The sequence below is a fragment of the Taudactylus pleione genome, unplaced genomic scaffold (assembly GCF_031769625.1).
Source record: "Taudactylus pleione unplaced genomic scaffold, aTauple2 ptg000403l, whole genome shotgun sequence".
In the NCBI taxonomy this organism is placed as follows: Eukaryota; Metazoa; Chordata; class Amphibia; order Anura; family Myobatrachidae; genus Taudactylus; species Taudactylus pleione.
The window spans coordinates 2610305-2629864 of NW_028284805.1; the positions used below are offsets into that span (position 1 = coordinate 2610305).

The 19560-nt window shown below is 46.9% G+C and overlaps 1 protein-coding gene and 1 pseudogene across 1 annotated transcript in view; both read right to left on the reverse strand.

Annotated features, from left to right (window-relative positions):
* The window catches only part of LOC148506452 (uncharacterized), a 93023-nt gene that overhangs the window by 23084 nt on the left and 50379 nt on the right, over positions 1-19560 (reverse strand). The window lies entirely within an intron of this gene.
* Positions 120-5936, reverse strand: LOC148506453 (oocyte zinc finger protein XlCOF8.4-like; annotated as a pseudogene).

Here is a 19560-nt window from a genome sequence, read left to right on the forward strand (position 1 = left end):
CACTGACATAGCCAAAAGAAGATCATCGGTCACTTTGGTAAGTGCAGTCTTTGTGGAGTTTAGAGGATGGAAACCTGGTTGCTAAAGACTGAGGAGGGAATCACTGAAAAGAAAGTGGGTCATGAGGTGGTAAATACAAGTTGTACAAGCAGTTTGGTAGAGAAGGGGAGCAGATAGGTGGTACAGTAGCTGAAGAGAGGAACATCTGTATCTGGGTATATGGTGAGACCCTCAATTCCATCTACCTGATTCTCCTGTCGGATACTGTGATTCTCCTCTGTATGGTCCTGTGAACAAAGAAGACGGGGACATCTCTCTGGGGTATTGCTGTAACTGAATACGTCTGTAGGAAACACACATTGAGTCATTACATTGTACGTATGTATTTACACATAAGGCTTTTAACCAAAGTACACTAACATACATCACTTATCTCAAAATATCTCACAGGTCGACCTAGTCGCTCTGTACAAGATCTGTGTCCCCCATCCACACTCATTACCTGATCCCATTCACGGTTACAGAACATTTTTCAGGCTGCATACACTCTGTAGAGTGCCCTCTCATGCACAGTAAGACATTCCTCTAGTCTCCAAACCATCCAGCGTTCCCTGAAATCTCCCCTCTACAGACAACTCATCAGATCCCAGAACCTCCCAGATACGTGATTTTCAGGTGACATGTTATGTAGGTGATCCTGAACATGACCAAATTAATTTATTATAAATTACAGTGTCCTCTTACCCAGTGATGTGAGGGGCTGGTGATTCTCCATCATCACGTCCTTGTACAGACCCCTGTGTCCTTGTATATACTCCCACTCCTCTATGGAGAAATACACAGTGACGTCCTCACACCTTATAGGAACCTGACAAACACAATGATACAGTCATCACCCAGACACATCCCCTGGTGTTACTGTATAATGTCCATTTCCCAGCAGTCACCTCTCCAGTCATCACCCAGACACATCCCCTGGTGTTACTGTATAATGTCCCATTCCCAGCAGTCACCTCTCCAGTCATCACCCAGACACATCCCCTGGTGTTACTGTATAATGTCCCATTCCCAGCAGTCACCTCTCCGGTCATCACCCAGACACATCCCCTGGTGTTACTGTATAATGTCCCATTCCCAGCAGTCACCTCTCCAGTCATCACCCAGACACCTCCCCTGGTGTTACTGTATAATGTCCCATTCCCAGCAGTCACCTCTCCAGTCATCACCCAGACACATCCCCTGGTGTTACTGTATAATGTCCCATTCCCAGCAGTCACCTCTCCAGTCATCACCCAGACACATCCCCTGGTGTTACCGTATAATGTCCCATTCCCAGCAGTCACCTCTCCAGTCATCACCCAGACACATCCTCTGGTGTTACTGTATAATGTCTCATTCCCAGCAGTCACCTCTCCAGTCATCACCCAGACACATCCCCTGGTGTTACTGTATAATGTCCCATTCCCAGCAGTCACCTCTCCAGTCATCACCCAGACACATCCCCTGTTGTTACTGTATAATGTCCCATTCCCAGCAGTCACCTCTCCAGTCATCACCCAGACACATCCCCTGGTGTTACTGTATAATGTCCCATTCCCAGCAGTCACCTCTCCAGTCATCACCCAGACACATCCCCTGGTGTTACTGTATAATGTCCCATTCCCAGCAGTCACCTCTCCAGTCATCACCCAGACACATCCCCTGGTGTTACTGTATAATGTCCCATTCCCAGCAGTCACCTCTCCAGTCATCACCCAGACACATCCTCTGGTGTTACTGTATAGTGTCCCATTCCCAGCAGTCACCTCTCCAGTCAGCAGCTGAATGATCTTGTTGGTGAGTTCCAGGATCTTCTGGTCATTGTGTCTCTCATGTATAAGTGAGTGAGGTGGAGGCACCGTGATGGGGCTCTGTCCTGCTCATCCCTCCTGACACATGGGGATGGCTGCTGGGTATAGCACGATCCCCAGATGTCTTCATTATTGTATAATCCTGTGTATTGAAGGGAAAAACAAACTGGCACGAAGATACCTTTCATTGGTTCACAGATCCAACACTTAAGGTGGAATGGGAATGAAATACCGGCGGCTGAACAGCAGGAGATCCCGATTCCCGGTGGTAAGTATCCATACTCTCCCCTCTACCACACTCACCTAACCCTCCCCTAGGGGTGCCTAACCCTAACCTCCCACCCTAGTGCCTAACCCTAACCTCCCCCCAGGGGTGCCTAAACCTAACCCCCCTCCCCGCACCCTAAACCTAACCCTCCCGGTGGGGGTGCCTAACCCTAATCTCCCCCTAGTGGTGCCTGACCCTAACCCCCCCTTCCCCTAGCCTAACCCTAACCTTCCCCGGGGGGGTGCCTAACCCCAAGTCCCCCTGGGGGTCCCTAAACTTAACCCCCATCCCCGGGCTAAGTGTTAAACTTACCCGGCACACGACGATCTGGATGGAGGTGGTCGGTCTTCCGGCACCGGGATTAAGATAGGGGGTCAGCATTTCGACGCATATTTTAAGTCCTGTGTCGGGCACGTAGGGTCGGGATTTAGACCCTAAGCACACAAAAGGTTTAAATGGGAGGGGAGTGGTTGCAGTTACCTAAAAATCACAAAGTCCCACCCCTTATAGTTGCTAGTATGTAGCAGGAGGTTAGGCATGATGACATCATCATGTCAGGTGTGCAATAACCTCTTATACACCCATTCTTGGCAAAACACTGGAAAAAAAAATAATATATATATATATATATATACTGTGTGTGTATATATATATATATATATATATATATATATATAATTTTTTTTTATCTCTTTAGTGTACATTTTAGAATAGTTGAAGTACAGGCAGTATGAAGCAGAAGCAAGTGGATAAGTGGAAATACATAGTATCAGTAAATTGTAACTGTTAGTAATAGAGATAAGAGTGATGTCACTGTGACACTCCCAGACTCCCTCACCTCCCCAGTCAGGTCCCTGTGTTAGTAATAGAGATAATAGTGATGTCACTGTGACACTCCCAGACTCCCTCACCTCCCCAGTCAGGTCCCTGTGTTAGTAATAGAGATAATAGTGATGTCACTGTGACACTACCAGACTCCCTCACCTCCCCAGTCAGGTCCCTGTGTTAGTAATAGAGATAATAGTGATGTCACTGTGACACTACCAGACTCCCTCACCTCCCCAGTCAGGTCCCTGTGTTAGTAATAGAGATAATAGTGATGTCACCGTGACACTCCCAGACTCCCTCACCTCCCCAGTCAGGTCCCTGTGTTAGTAATAGAGATAATAGTGATATCACTGTGACACTCCCAGACTCCCTCACCTCCCCAGTCAGGTCCCTGTGTTAGTAATAGAGATAATAGTGATGTCGCTGTGACACTCCCAGACTCCCTCACCTCCCCAGTCAGGTCCCTGTGTTAGTAATAGAGATAATAGTGATGTCACTGTGACACTCCCAGACTCCCTCACCTCCCCAGTCAGGTCCCTGTGTAAGAAATAGAGATAAGAGTCAGGTCACTGTGACACTCCCAGGCTCCCTCACCTCCCCAGTCAGCAAACAGATGATGTCCAAGGAATGATTTAATATCTTCTCAGTCATATCCATCTTCAAAGTCTGGTGATTCTCCATCATCACGTCCTTGTACAGACCCCTGTGTCCTTCTATATACTCCCACTCCTCGATGGAGAAATAGACAGTGACCTCCTCACACCTTATAGGAACCTGACACACACAATGATACAGTCATCACCCAGACACATCCCCCGGTGTTACTATATAATGTCCCATTCCCAGCAGTCACCTCTCCAGTCAGCAGCTGAATGATCTTGTTGGTGAGTTCCAGGATCTTCTGGTGATTGTGTCTCTCACATTTATGAGAGTGAGGTGGAGGCACCATGATGGCTCTCTGGGTCCTGCTCTGTCCTCCTGACACATGGGGATGGCTGCTGCGTGTCACATGTTTACCAGATGTCCTCACTAATGTATAATCCTGTGTATTGAAGGGAAAGAAACTCAGCACTAGGAGTAGATGTCTTTCATTGGTTCACAGATCCATCACTTAAAGCCAATATACCAATGAGCTATGTCATGTTATGAATGGTGGGTGAGGAATGGGAACAACAGTCACATGAACCAATAATAAGAAACAATCTTTCTCATTGGCCTCCTACTCAGACCATCTTCCGCTGCCTTATTAAAGTGGTGAACAGAAATAATTCCAATGGTTATTTGGAAGCAAAGTTCTATCAAACCCTGAACCAGAGAGAGGGAATTATGCTTTATGGTTTATATTATGAGAACAGTATTCAATATTTAGTGTTAAAAGAAAACATTCCTTTTACCTTACTACATCTTGTGTGCAATCTATAATTGTCCTTGAAGTATATGGACAGGAAGATTTACTGGGTATAACTTTGCGAGGTAGATAAAAAGTACATAATTATTTATCATGATTAAGTTATTCAATAGTGAAAATAGAATACAACTTGTGCTTCAACATGATTATTACATCAGCAAACTAAACAGTCATGCATTAATTCACTGGTCTCTAAAATCACACAAAATACAAAGTAAAATTATTAGCGTTAAAGTAATAGAGAGAATAGTGATGTCACTGTGACACCCCCAGACCCCCTCACCTCCCCAGTCATGTCCCTGTGTTAGTAATAGAGATAATAGTGATGTCACTGTGACACTCCCAGACCCCCTCACCTCCCCAGTCAGGTCCCTGTGCTAGTAATAGAGATAATAGTGATGTCACTGTGACACTCCCAGACTCCCTCACCTCCCCAGTCATGTCCCTGTGTTAGTAATAGAGATAAGAGTGATGTCACTGTGACACTACCAGACTCCCTCACCTCTCCAGTCAGGTCCCTGTGTTAGTAATAGAGATAAGAGTGATGTCACTGTGACACTACCAGACTCCCTCACCTCCCCAGTCAGGTCCCTGTGTTAGTAATAGAGATAATAGTGATGTCACTGTGACACTCCCAGACCCCCTCACCTCCCCAGTCATGTCCCTGTGTTAGTAATAGAGATAAGAGTGATGTCACTGTGACACTCCCAGACTCCCTCACCTCCCCCAGTCAGGTCCCTGTGTTAGTAATAGAGATAATAGTGATGTCACTGTGACACTCCCAGACCCCCTCACCTCCCCAGTCATGTCCCTGTGTTAGTAATAGAGATAAGAGTGATGTCACTGTGACACTCCCAGACTCCCTCACCTCCCCAGTCAGGTCCCTGTGTTAGTAATAGAGATAAGAGTGATGTCACTGTGACACTCCCAGACTCCCTCACCTCCCCAGTCATGTCCCTGTGTTAGTAATAGAGATAAGAGTGAAGTCACTGTGACACTCCCAGACTCCCTCACCTCCCCAGTCAGGTCCCTGTGTTAGTAATAGAGATAATAGTGATGTCACTGTGACACTCCCAGACCCCCTCACCTCCCCAGTCAGGTCCCTGTGTTAGTAATAGAGATAAGAGTGATGTCACTGTGACACTACCAGACCCTCTCACCTCCCCAGTCATGTCCCTGTGTTAGTAATAGAGATAAGAGTGATGTCACTGTGACACTCCCAGACTCCCTCACCTCCCCAGTCAGGTCCCTGTGTTAGTAATAGAGATAATAGCGATGTCACTGTGACACTCCCAGACTCCCTCACCTCCCCAGTCAGGTCCCTGTGTTAGTAATAGATATAAGAGTGATGTCACTGTGACACTCCCAGACTCCCTCACCTCCCCAGTCAGGTCCCTGTGTTAGTAATAGAGATAATAGTGATGTCACTGTGACTCTCCCAGACTCCCTCACCTCCCCAGTCAGGTCCCTGTGTTAGTAATAGAGATAATAGTGATGTCACTGTGACATTCCCAGACTCCCTCACCTCCCCAGTCAGCAGGAAGATGATCTCCAGGGTGATGTTTAATAGATTCTCAGTCATTTTCCTTCAGACAGTTTAAGATTATAGATACAGGACACTCTCTCCTGTAGATGAATTAGAAATGGAGAATAAATCAGAAGAATAAAATGCACAGCTCCTTAAAGCTATATTGGGGGCATTATGTTGGTAAATGATTGGTCAGGGGTATTCACTGTATGGGATGGACAATGTAAATAAAGGTAATTGGGGAATTAGGTGTGTTATAGAAAACAGTTATTGATAAATTCATTTGGATAAATTCAATGATATTGTTTATGACCTTAGAATAAATAGTTTTGGGATTTATTCTCTAAATACAACTATGTGAAGTGTCACACATTAAGCTGTCCAGGTTCTTGTGTAAAATTACAATTTCTACATCATACTTAAAATAAATTGTTTTTCCAGAATGACTTCTGATGCAATAATGATGTTATAGCAGCATTAAGGCCCTCCTTCAGAGTCGATCGCTAGATACAAGCGGTCGCTCTGAATGAGGGCTTGTGATGTGAAGTGCGGCCTCCTGGTCGCTAGCTAAGCTGTGGGTTATGGTCGCGATGGTCAGGACCAGGTTGATGGTCGCGATTGTCAGGACCATCGCAACCATCGGGGCTTGCGACGAGACCCTAAGGTCTCGGCAAGCGCAAGCCCCAGGGAGCTTCCTGCTCAATCATTGCTGATGTCAGTGGGGCCGCCCCCAAACGGCAAGCGTTCTGTCGGGAACGCCTCTGTTTGGCTGGCCACCCCCCCTGCCCGCCTCCAGAATGAGGCAAGCTGTCAATCACAATCGACAGCCATCCCATTTTGGTGCGAGACCCGTAGCGAGGGAGTGCCCGTCGCTAGCCGGGTCTCACACATGCAACACGTCGGAGCCGGCTAGCGACGTGTGCATGCCCAGTTAGCAAACATCGATCCGGTTGCGAGCGCTCAGCGCTTGCGACTGGGTCTGAATAAGGCTCTATGTGTGTAAAGCTGGGTACGCACTGGGCGATATATCGGCCGTCTAATCATACAGCTGATATATCGAGAGCGGATCAGCGGGTATGTACTCCTGATACGTCTGTGAACCAAGGGCCCAATTTAGCACGGATCGCAAGTCTGGCCGCAGCGAGAATATGCTAATGAATGCATTCGCACTGCCATCACAGCACAAGAAGCAGACGCCCAGCGCTACATTCAACCGCCCTTTTACCTTCACTTACATCCGTAATACTTAGCAAAACTGCTAAAACACCGGTAACATCGAGAACCATCGGACCCATACGCAGGTTAATATGACCCTGTCGCAGAAGTTGCTAAACTTCCGGCACGCAGAGGGACGCCAGGCTGCGTATGCAATAGCCCATGCAACGGCGTTCAGACGCACTGGCACGCCTGCGATTGGCTGGCCACTCCCTGTCACCGCCCACAAATGGCACTTCTTGTCAATCACTTTGCAATGTCTCTGCGCTCTCTGCGATTGCATTCCCCATCACAGCGAGCCGCTCGCGCACGCATGTTCCGTGTTAAACCATCACAGCTTCCAACTCGACCGTCTCAGATTGTCATGAAATTTGGTAGAATGATAGATGGCATAAAGTAACTTTCATATGAAATATATGAGCCCCAGAGGCGTCTTAAGAGAGGAGGGGGCCCGTGTGCATTCCCCGTGCTGGGCCCCCTCCTCTCTCCCTGGCGGCCAGCAGCTGACTGATGTGCCCAGAGTCTACTGCGTATGCAGAACACCAGAAAAATGGCTGACACCCGCGCGGGACCAAAGACAGGTGAGTTTTAGATAATATGGGTGCAGGGTGTGCAGTGCGGGGCCCCCCTGGATCTGGGCCCCACACACCCTGCACCCATTACAGATACACCCCTGATTAGCCCTCAGCGATACACGGTGCTCATGCTACAGGATTACAGACATGACAAAAAAATTATACATTTATGGTTGTATGGTCAACTAAAACCAATCATAACTTTGCTTCTAATTGTGGTAGAACTTTCACGTTGGTCTTGTTTTAAAGTCAAGGGACCAGAGTTTTCATAAAAAATAGTTTTATATTTAAATATTGACTTTTACATTTCAAGGTCACATGATGTGACCTTTGACCTTGAATATCTAAAAAAAAAAGTTTATGTTTAATTTTTTGTAGATAAAGTATGTTATAGACTTAAATACAGTCTCTCTTTGGTAGTAGTTTAATTTTGGGAAGCCTTTAGGAACAGGAGTAAAAAAATATTAATTTCAGACTTGTCTTGTAGTGTCTCTCTCTGTGTTCTAGGGATAACCATCGGAGGGTTTCCATCAACGGTGCCATCAGTGACAACCATCAGTGGTACAATTGCAATCCATGGTGAACCATTGATGGTTTGCACCACTCAGTCTGGCTGCAGCTTCTGCATTGAGAACTAGTGATACAAGACATGCTTGCCTTCGGGAGGGAGCAGCCAGGTCGGCATATCGTTGGGCATGGAGTGGCTAAGGATATTACACAGAATTAGCAAGTGCTGGAGTGGGTTTGGGGGGGGGGAGAGTAGGAAGCTGGACGGGAGACGCCTGCTTTTCTGGGGGTGAAGGGGAGGTGTAGAGCCACCCGATTTTAGTGAGGCTCCCAGTCGTTTTGGTTCGGGCGAGTAGTCAAGTATGGTACAAGGGACTAAGCAAGTTTATCTCAGAGGTTCCCAAACTCTGTCCTCAGGGCACCCCAACAGTCCAGGTTTTAAGGATATCCATGCTTGACCACAGTCAGTTTGATTTAACCAGCTGTGCTCAAACATGGATATCTCTAAAACCTGAACTGTTGGGGTGCCTTGAGGACTGCGTTTGGGAACTTCTGGTTTATCTAATACAGTTCATCAGTATTATTAGGACTCAGGGGCTGAACGCTCGCAAGCGGGTCGATGTTGGCCCAGTGCGCATGCGCACGACGGACCTGGCTCCGTAGTGCACATGCGAGAGACCCGGATAGCGACGGGCACTCCGTCGCTATGGGTCTCGCTACAAAGGGGGCGTGCTGTCGATGGTGAGTGACAGCACGCCCCCTTTGGTGGGCGTGCCGGGGGCATGGCTGGCCAGACGGAGGCGTCCTCGCCTACCAACTGGGGCCGGCCCCACTGACATCACAAGTGATGTCAGTGGGAGTGCTTTCGGCTCTGATAGTGCCAAAAGCACTCCTGGGCTTGCGGCAGACGAGACCCTACCGCAAGGGTCTCGTCGCAAGCCCGATGGTTGCGATGGTCTTGACCATCGCGACCATCATCATGGACGCTTGCATAAGCTGTGGGTGGTAACCCACAGCTATGCGAGCGGCCAAGTGTCCGCAACATTAAAAAAAAAAAACGCCCTGATTCAGAGCGGGCGCTCGTTCAGAGCGGGCGCTCGTTCAGAGCGTCCGGCTCTGAATCAGGCCCTCAGTGCTGCTACCCATTTAATATTATAAGACATAGCAGCAACAGAAAACAATTAAGGAAGATGCTACCATGGATGATTAAAATACAGCCACATGCCAATAATGATCAAAAGATTTGTGATAACTCTAGGAAACAAATTAAAAGGGATTATTTAACTGCTGAGGAAGGATCAAGCACATCAGTTGTTGAGGAAAGTGACACAGAGGGGGGAATTCAATTCAGCGCGATGGTGAATAGCCACGGGAGGGAGCTCCCGCAGCTATTCAATTGAATGCGCTGTTTGGGCAAGCAAAGGATTTCTTCTAGCACCTCCCTGGGGATGCGAGGAGAAATCCGACAAAAGTGTCGGACACGCAGCTGTTTGCCGGCTTAACGCGGAGCTAACAGCCGCGCGCCCAGGACTTTAATCAGAGAATGCCGGTTACTGCACCTTAACACCCAGGTTAAGACGTGAGAACTGGAATCCTCTGAATTACCTGCTTCCCGACAAGGCCCACAGCACATTGAATTGAATAGCTGCGGGAGGTCCCTCCCGTGGCTATTCACCATTGCGCTGAATTGAATGTCCCCCAGAAGTGGCAACAAGCATGACTGAATTAGCTTCGCAGTCATTAAATGAAAGAAAGTGTAAGCAGTGTGGGAGCATGACCCATCAACAGGAAAAGAATGAAAGAAGAAAACTATTGCAAAAGGAAAGCTGTAAAAATTGCAAAAGTTATAAAAAAGGATATATTCAATATTCCAGCTGAGGAACTTGTGCCTGATAATTGTTTTCTTCTGCTGCTGTGTCCTTTAATATCAAATTGGTTTTAGCACTGTCTTAGGGGTCTAGTTACTAAGCAGTGTTAGGAGACAGAGTGAAAAGTGATAAGGTACCAGCCAATCAGCTCCTAACTCACAGGCTGTGTTTGAAAAATGACAGTTGGGAGCTGATTGGCTGGCACCTTATCACTTTTTTATAACTTTTCACTCTGTCTCCTAACACTGCTTAGTAACTAGACCCCTTAATGTACTTTTTATCCACTTGTCACTCTCTTGATCAAACTACCACTATTCACTGAAAAACTGTATTGGGTAAACAGTCTTGACTCGGTCAGACTCGGTCATTAGCAAGCGTCCGCTCGCTGCTGCCGATGTTTGCTAATATGTGCATGCGTATACATCGCAGTGCGCATGCGCGAACTACTCATAGCGATCGGGAACCGCTCGCTCGCTCTAAAAAGACAGCCCAGAGTAATGAGTGACAGGAGAGGCCGTTTATGGGTGGTAACAGGGGCAGTCCAGTAAAAACCGGGGAGTGGAGGTGCGAACGCAGGCGTGCCAGAGTGTTTCAACGCTGTTTCAGAGGCATGCATAATTAACAGGCAGCGTCATAGTACACATCACCATCCTTTTTTTTACACTGAAATCCTCGCAGTGCTTGCGGAAGGGTAAAGCAACCACAAGCGCTTCGTTCGCTTCCGATAGTCCTCGATGTACCAATGTTTTAATACACTTCCAGGAGATGACGTGCACAAGTGGGCGTCTCTCCGTATGCTAATGGGCGTCTGCATACACAAAGTGATCGCTTCGCCAAGACAAAGTGGGCGTGCTTATACCTTGCCGAGCGATCGCTTTCTATTTCGTCACTTGGTCATATTTGCATACGCTGGAAGCGAACGGATCTGAATCAGGTCCTTATTCCCTTCTATCACTAGTTCTCGATGCAGAAGCTGCAGATATATCGGTGGTCTTGCTGCATCAACAGACCACCTTTATACATGCTGCAGGGACCGCCAGTCATTGACAGCTCAGCCCGCCCAGTTGTGATATCAGGGCCGACACGTCAAGCGGCCGATCTGCAAGTGTGTATAGCTTACCTGATTGGCAGCTCTGTTGGCGCATCGGCGATCGGCAGAGAGATCTGCCTGGTGTGTTCCCACCTTAAGTCCCACATATATGTGCAATCATTCAGATAACTGTATGCGGATTAGCATGAATCAGGAAACAGGCAACTATGACGTGGATTTCATATATAGTCAAGTGATTAGATGGAATGCACACTGCCTTTACACACCGAAATCATCTCACCATGCTGTGTAGCAATCCACTGGGGTACACTTTCTTGTCATTTACCTGACGTCACTGTGAATCTGTTACTTATTAGAACAACATGGCACCAAAGTCTGCTCCATCTGTTTTACATTTCCAGAACACCAAAGCATGCCTCACCTGTATTATAATGTGACACCATATTCCACTTAGCTGATATTATAATAACAGGGCACCAGTTTCTCCTCCACCAGAGCCTGTTCCATCTTACTTATAACAGGACACTAGAGCCTGCTCCATCTGTATTATACTGACAAGACACCAGATCATGCTCCACCTGTATAATACTAGCATGACACCAGAGGCTGCTCCACCTGTATTATACTAACCTGACACAAGACTGCTCTACCTATATTATACTAACATGACATCACACTCTGCTCCACCTGTATTATACCAACCTGACACCAGAGGCTGCTCCACCTGTATTATACAAACTGTGGAATACAGGCAGAACTCCTGGATCCTGGAAGCCCAAGTCACGCTGAGTTGTCAAGTAAATCTTCATACAGCTTCGGCATGAGAACAGCAAAGAAACAACAGAGACAAATGTAAGCTGTAAAGTTCAGGTCTGTTCTGCTTTATAGAGGATATATCCGTTACACTCTGGCAGGATGCGGTTAGGGAACAGCAAGTTTAGATAAGAATCAAGCGTTATCTTTCAGTTCTTCATAAATGCAAGTTTTACTGGACATTTGAACAACAACAAAATGGTTTCTGTCAATTTCGCATAACATGACATCAGAGGCTGCTCCATCTGTATTATACTAACAAGACACCACAGCCTGCTCCACCTGTATAATACTAGCAAGACCCAGAAACTGCTCCATCTGTATTATACTAACCAGACACCAGAGGCTGCTCCATCTGTATTTAACTAACATGACATCACACTCTGCTCCACCTGTATTATACTAACCTGAAACTAGGGCCTGCTCCACCTGTATTATACTAACATGACACCAGAGGCTGCTCCATCTGTTTTATACTAACATGACACCAGAGGCTGCTCCATCTGTATTATACTAACATGACACCAGAGGCTGCTCCATCTATATTTAACTAACATGACATCACACTCTGCTCCCCCTGTATTATACTAACAAGATACCAGAGTCTGCTCTACCTGTATTTTACTAACAAGAAAACAGAGTCTGCTCCACCTGTATTATACTCGCATGACATCACACTCTGCTCTACCTGTATTATACTAACCTGACACCAGAGGCTGCTCCACCTGTATTATACAAACCTGACACCAGAGGCTGCTCCATCTGTATTATACTAACATGACACCAGAGGCTGCTCCACCTGTATTATACAAACCTGACACCAGAGGCTGCTCCATCTGTATTATACTAACATGACATCACACTCTGCTCCCCCTGAATTATACTAACAAGATACCAGAGTCTGCTCCACCTGTATTATACTAACAAGAAAACAGAGTCTGCTCCACCTGAATTATACTCGCATGACATCACACTCTGCTCTACCTGTATTATACTAACCTGACACCATTGATCAGGGGCTGCTCTTGGGGTGTTTGACCAGTGCGGTTGAACAGGGGCGCCACCCCATAGAGGGCGTACCCCTCCCAATGTCCCAATTTCAGCGGGACAGCACTGTCCCGCTGTTCCACCCATGGGCCGAAGTGTCCCGCAGGTGGTCAGGTCGGGAGGTGGGATACCCCCCACCGCTGCAGCTATGTGGTGGTGCCGGACCCCGGAGTAGCTGAATGGATGCTGCACGCGTGCACGCGGCATCCATTCAGTGCCGGGAGAGGGCTGGGGGAAGCCCAGCTAGTGATGGAGTGCTGGGCTCTCCCCCAGCCTGATGTTCCACAGGAGGCGTGCCATGCGGACGCGCCTCCAAGTAACATCACTTAGGGGCATGGCCTATGGAAATTAAGCCACACCCCAGTTTTGCAGTGGAGGCCGGCCCTGCCATTGATCCCCAAAGGTTTAACAGTCAGCTGCCAACCTGAAATAAAGAATGCCAATACTCTTACATGTAGGAAGACAGCAGGTGGCGCTGTCAACACAGAGCCAGAGAAAATGACCATGGCTAAAAATAAGAAACATTTATTAGGAAATAATGATACACAAATAATAACTCCAGGGAGTGGGGAAAGCTATAAGCGCTAGTAATGTATTAAAAATGTAACAGTGATAATTATAAAGTGATTACCAGAGTCTGCTCCACATGTTACATGAATGACGTGCACTAAAGTCTGCTCCACCTGCTATATTGCTATGATAATAAATGTAATTATCACCTGCTGTTCCCACTTCTCCCAACGCGTCCTCGGTGCCCCCTTATCTCTCCTGCTCAACTCAACAATAATCATCCGGATACACGTTGCAGAAAACCTCAACAGAAAACCTCAACAGAAAACCTGTGTGTGCATTCAGAGGAGCCGGAGACAAGGGCGGCCTCTATAGCGGAGACACATGAGATGATTTGTTTCCTCCTCCTCCTCCTCCTCCTTCCCCTCCCCCTCCTCCCCTCTCACCCGAAAGTGATGTTACACACTACTTCCGGCTTGTGCGTTCCAAGCCTCAATCATCATCTTCCTTTGGGTCTTGGGTTGGGATCAGTATGAAGCCCGGCAGTGAAGATCCTGACAGGTAAGTATTTTTACCATTTGCTAACCTAACCCCCTCCTAACCCTAACCATCCCTTAGGGGGTGCTTAACCCTAACCTCCCCAAGTGCCTAACCCTAACCCCCCTCTAAGTGCCTAAACCTAACCCCCCCCTTCCCTGCAGCCTAATCCTAAGTCTCCCGGGGGGTGCCTAACCCTAACCTCCCCCCGGGGGTGCCTAACCCTAACCCCCCCTTCCCCTAGCCTAACCCTAATCTCCCGGGGGGTGCCTAAGTCCCCCCCCGGGAGCCCCTAACCTAACCCTCCCCCCCTGCAGCTGTCCGTGCCCTTGGATCGGTAAGCCGGGTGTCAGGCTCCCGGCGTAGGTCTAATGACAGGCGTCAGGATTTCAACGTCTGTCATTAAACACTTGCCGGGATTTGACAGTCGGAAGCCGGCGGTCGGCATTGCGACCGTCGGCTTCCTGAGTGCATCCCCTTGGGTTACATACAAACCACGGTGAGTATTGCCGTGAGGCATTATGGGAATTGCAGTCCAGAGCTTTAAGTATCTCTCATCTTTGAAGGGAAGTTCGGACTTCAAACTCCCAGAATGCATTGCAGGATCAGCCTCTTGTTGCGAATGAGTAATGCAGACTAATGCTGCGTACACACGCAGCGGTTTTACTGCAAGATTAGAGTGATAACTATATCGTTCATATCGTTATCATTCAAATCTTGCAGTGAAGATCAGCAATGCGCGGGCGATATATCGCCCATCGCCCGTGCATGCTGCCTAACCTGCTCGATATCGAGCAGGTGGTTACTATAGGGACCTGCGATATAGGGACCTCACTATAGGGACCTGCGATCGCGATCGTCATCTGTGCTGCCATATCATAATGATATGAGCGATATCGTTATCGTTCAAATCGCTCATAAAAGTCGCACCGTGTACATGCACCATAAGCGCTGCAGGTGATTACTGTTTATATGCCAGTGCTGCCCTCCAGTGGTGTGTATGTGAATTACATTACATAATACATTACAAGGATCATTTTCTCCCACTGTTGTCTTGTGGTCAGACAATGTGGGTTCGGACATCAGTATGACGCCCTCTAAAGGGAAGTTTGATAATTACAACATATCATACTTTTATATAATTTTGTAATCTCGCTCTGACATCTTGTGGGTAGTCTGAGAATTGTAGTTAATGACATAAATTATGACTGCCCTCCAGTGGTCAGTCTGAGAGTTACACTATATAATAGTCTATTGAAAGTTTGTTTTACAACTGTGAGACTGCACATTTCCCCCACCATTCATTAGTTTGTTGAACAAGCTGCTCAGACACTCCCTCCCACTGTACCAGATGACCTAGCTTCTCCTGCAAAAGGGTCTCATTCTAAAGCCTGCACACATAGGCTTGGCCTGCCATTATTACAGCCTGCATCTGAAGTATGGAGTTAGAACCGGAGTTTGAACTGGATTTGGACTTTTGACTACTTTGTAACCAAAAATTAAACCATTTCTCAAACACACAGGAATGGTTACCCTCCACCTTCATTTACACTCCCCTGAGATTGGGTTCGGCTGCTGTCTCAAACTGCAGCGAAATCGAGCTCCACAAACTGCTGGATGTGACAAGACCACACACTTGAGTGAAGGAGACTCTGTGACCTTTTGCAGAACACTCTCATTTTTAAAAAAAAACTGATTAAGTTTAACATGGTTTTTAACTTATAATGCGGTCACCCTTTTTTAATTTCCACCTGGATGTTATACTTCTGCTACTTGCACCCCCTGCCAGTTGTAATCTACGCAGTGCGCCCCAGATGGCTGCCTCGGTTGGGTTCTTTCTTGGGCAGGATGAACAAATACGTGGATCTATTAATTCAGTGCATTTCATATTTCAAATGTTTCAGTCACCCATATATGTCATGCCGAACTGCAGCACTGTTTGCTGTATTTACTAATCCCTGTTTTTAAAATGTACTTTCACCCCACTGTATGCTATACTGGTGTGCTATACCTCCACTGTATGCTATACCGGTGTGCTATACCTCCACTGTATGCTATACCGATGTGCTATACCTCCACTGTATGCTGTACCGGTGTGCTATACCTCCACTGTATGCTATACCGGTGTGCTATACCTCCACTGTATGCTATACCGATGTGCTATACCTCCACTGTATGCTATACCGATGTGCTATACCTCCACTGTATGCTATACCGATGTGCTATACCTCCACTGTATGCTGTACCGGTGTGCTATACCTCCACTGTATGCTCTACCGGTGTGCTATACCTCCACTGTATGCTGTACCGGTGTGCTATACCTCCACTGTATGCTATACCGGTGTGCTATACCTCCACTGTATGCTGTACCGATGTGCTATACCTCCACTGTATGCTATACCGATGTGCTATACCTGTATGCTGTACCGATGTGCTATACCTCCACTGTATGCTATACCGGTGTGCTATACCTCCACTGTATGCTATACCGATGTGCTATACCTCCACTGTATGCTATACCGGTGTGCTATACCTCCACTGTATGCTGTACCGGTGTGCTATACCTCCACTGTATGCTGTACCGGTGTGCTATACCTCCGCTGTATGCTGTACCGGTGTGCTATACCTCCGCTGTATGCTCTACCGGTGTGCTATACCTCCGCTGTATGCTCTACCGGTGTGCTATACCTCCGCTGTATGCTATGCCGGTGTGCTATACCTCCACTGTATGCTATACCGGTGTGCTATACCTCCACTGTATGCTATACTGGTGTGCTATACCTCCACTGTATGCTATACTGGTGTGCTACACCTCCACTGTATGCTGTACTGGTGTGCTATACCTCCACTGTATGCTGTACTGGTGTGCTATACCTCCACTGTATGCTGTACTGGTGTGCTATACCTCCACTGTATGCTGTACTGGTGTGCTATACCTCCGCTGTATGATGTACTGGTGTGCTATACCTCCACTGTATGATATGCTGGTGTGCTATACCTCCGCTGTATGCTGTACTGGTGTGCTATACCTCCGCTGTATGCTGTACTGGTGTGCTATACCTCCGCTGTATGCTGTACTGGTGTGCTATACCTCCACTGTATGCTGTACTGGTGTGCTATACCTCCACTGTATGCTGTACTGGTGTGCTATACCTCCGCTGTATGATGTACTGGTGTGCTATACCTCCGCTGTATGATATGCTGGTGTGCTATACCTCCGCTGTATGCTGTACTGGTGTGCTATACCTCCGCTGTATGCTGTACTGGTGTGCTATACCTCCGCTGTATGCTGTACTGGTGTGCTATACCTCCACTGTATGCTGTACTGGTGTGCTATACATCTACTGTATGCTACACTGGTGTGCTATACCTCCACTGTATGCTGTACTGGTGTGCTATACCTCCGCTGTATGCTGTACTGGTGTGCTATACCTCCACTGTATGCTGTACTGGTGTGCTATACCTCTGCTGTATGCTGTACTGGTGTGCTATACCTCTGCTGTATGTTGTACTGGTGTGCTAACCTCGCCCCTAGTGCCTAAACCTAACCCTCCCTTCCCTTAGCCTAACCCCAACCCTACCCGGGGGTGCCTAACCCTAAATTCCCCCGGAGGTCCCTAAACCTAACACCCCCCCCCATCCCCAGCTAAGTAAATACTTACCCCGGAAGAGGACGATCAGTCCGGCATCCTCTCGGCGTTCTGGCATCGGGATTAACATAGGCATAGGTATTTCGATGCCTATGTTAAATCGCTTGCCGAGATGACAGTGTCGGGACCGAGACCGGCGGCCAACTACATCCCGATGGTTTCATATATAATGACTGCCCTACTAGTAGTAAATTTGAGAGTTACATTATATAATACTCATCCTGATCATTATGTATCCTCTCACTGCCATCTTATAGTCAGCCAGTGAACTGCATATGGTTTCATATGTAATGATGGTTCTCCAGTGGTAAATTTGCACTTTATGTTTATCCTTATCATTATATATTCTCTCACAGCCAGCCTGTGAACTTCAGATGATTTCATATATATTGACTGTCCTCTAGTGGCTAATTTGAGAGTTACACTATATAATACTTTTGTCCTTATCATTATGTATTCTCTCACTGCCATCATGTGGTCAGCCTGTGAACTGCAGATGGTTTCATATGTAACGACTGCCCTCTAGTGGTAAATTCCAGAGTAATGCTGCGTACACACAGTACGATATCTATGAATGATATGAATGATAACGATATCGTTCAGCGATAAATCGTTCATATTGTTCATTTTTATGCAGTGAACGACCAACGATGAGCGTTCCCTCATGGACGATAACAATATCTATGGTCGTCTGTACATGCCGACCAACTTGAATGATTTCATCAAGATTTGCATGTTCAGAGATGTGGCAGCAGTACTTCTATCATAGATATCTTTAAGTGTGTACACCCAATATTGTTTGTCCCGCACTGCAGAAAGCTGAGGGGAAATCTATCAGCGATATCGTTGGTTGTGCAGATCGTACCGTGTGTATGCAGCTTTCGACTATATAATGCCCATATCATTATGTATTCTCTCATTGCTATCTTGTAGTCAGCCTGTGAACTGCAGATGGTTTCCTGTATAATGACTGCCCTCCAATGTTAAATTTGACAGTTATTACACTATATAATACTTTTGTCCATATAATTACGTATTCTCTCATTGCCATCTTGTGGTCAGCCTGTGAACTGCAGGTGGTTTCATATATAATGACTGCCCTCCAGTTGTACATTTGACAGCTACACTATATAATACTTTTATCCATATCATTATGTATTCTCTCATTGCTATCTTGTAGTCAGCCTGTGAACTGCAGATGGTTTTCCTGTATAATGACTGCCATCTGGTGTTAAATTTGACAGATACACTATATAATACTCTCACATTGCCATTGTGTATTCAGCCTGTGAACTGTATAATGAGTGCCCTTGCAGTGGTAAATATCAGAGTTACACTATATAAAACATTTGTCCTTATTATTATTATTAGTTATTTATATAGCACACAAATATTCTGCAGTGCTTTACAGAGAATATTTGTCCATTCATATCAGTCCATGCCCCAGTGGAGCTTATAATCTATATTCCCTACCACAGGCTCACACATACACACTAGGGTTAATTCTTTTGGGGGGTCAATTAATCTACCAGTATATTTTGGGAGTGTTGAAGGAAATTGGAGAACCTGGAGGAAACCCACGCAAGCACAGGGAGCATATACAAACTCCACACAGTTAGGGCTGTAGTGGAAATCGAACCAACGACCTCAGTGCTGTGAGGCAGTAATGGTGCCCACACACATACCGACTTGCTCCCAATCAGCCGATGTACACGATTTCCCCTGAACTCTCCGCAGGCAGTCGTGGTCACGATTTGGAGTTAAAAATGTCCAATCTGACTTAAGATCTATCTTGCAGCCAATGCACTGTATCCCAGATTGGCTAATCTGCCCTACAACACAGCAGATCTGAAGATGTGAGGTACGACGAGTGGGGACGCGCATCAGCATCATGATCAAGAGTAG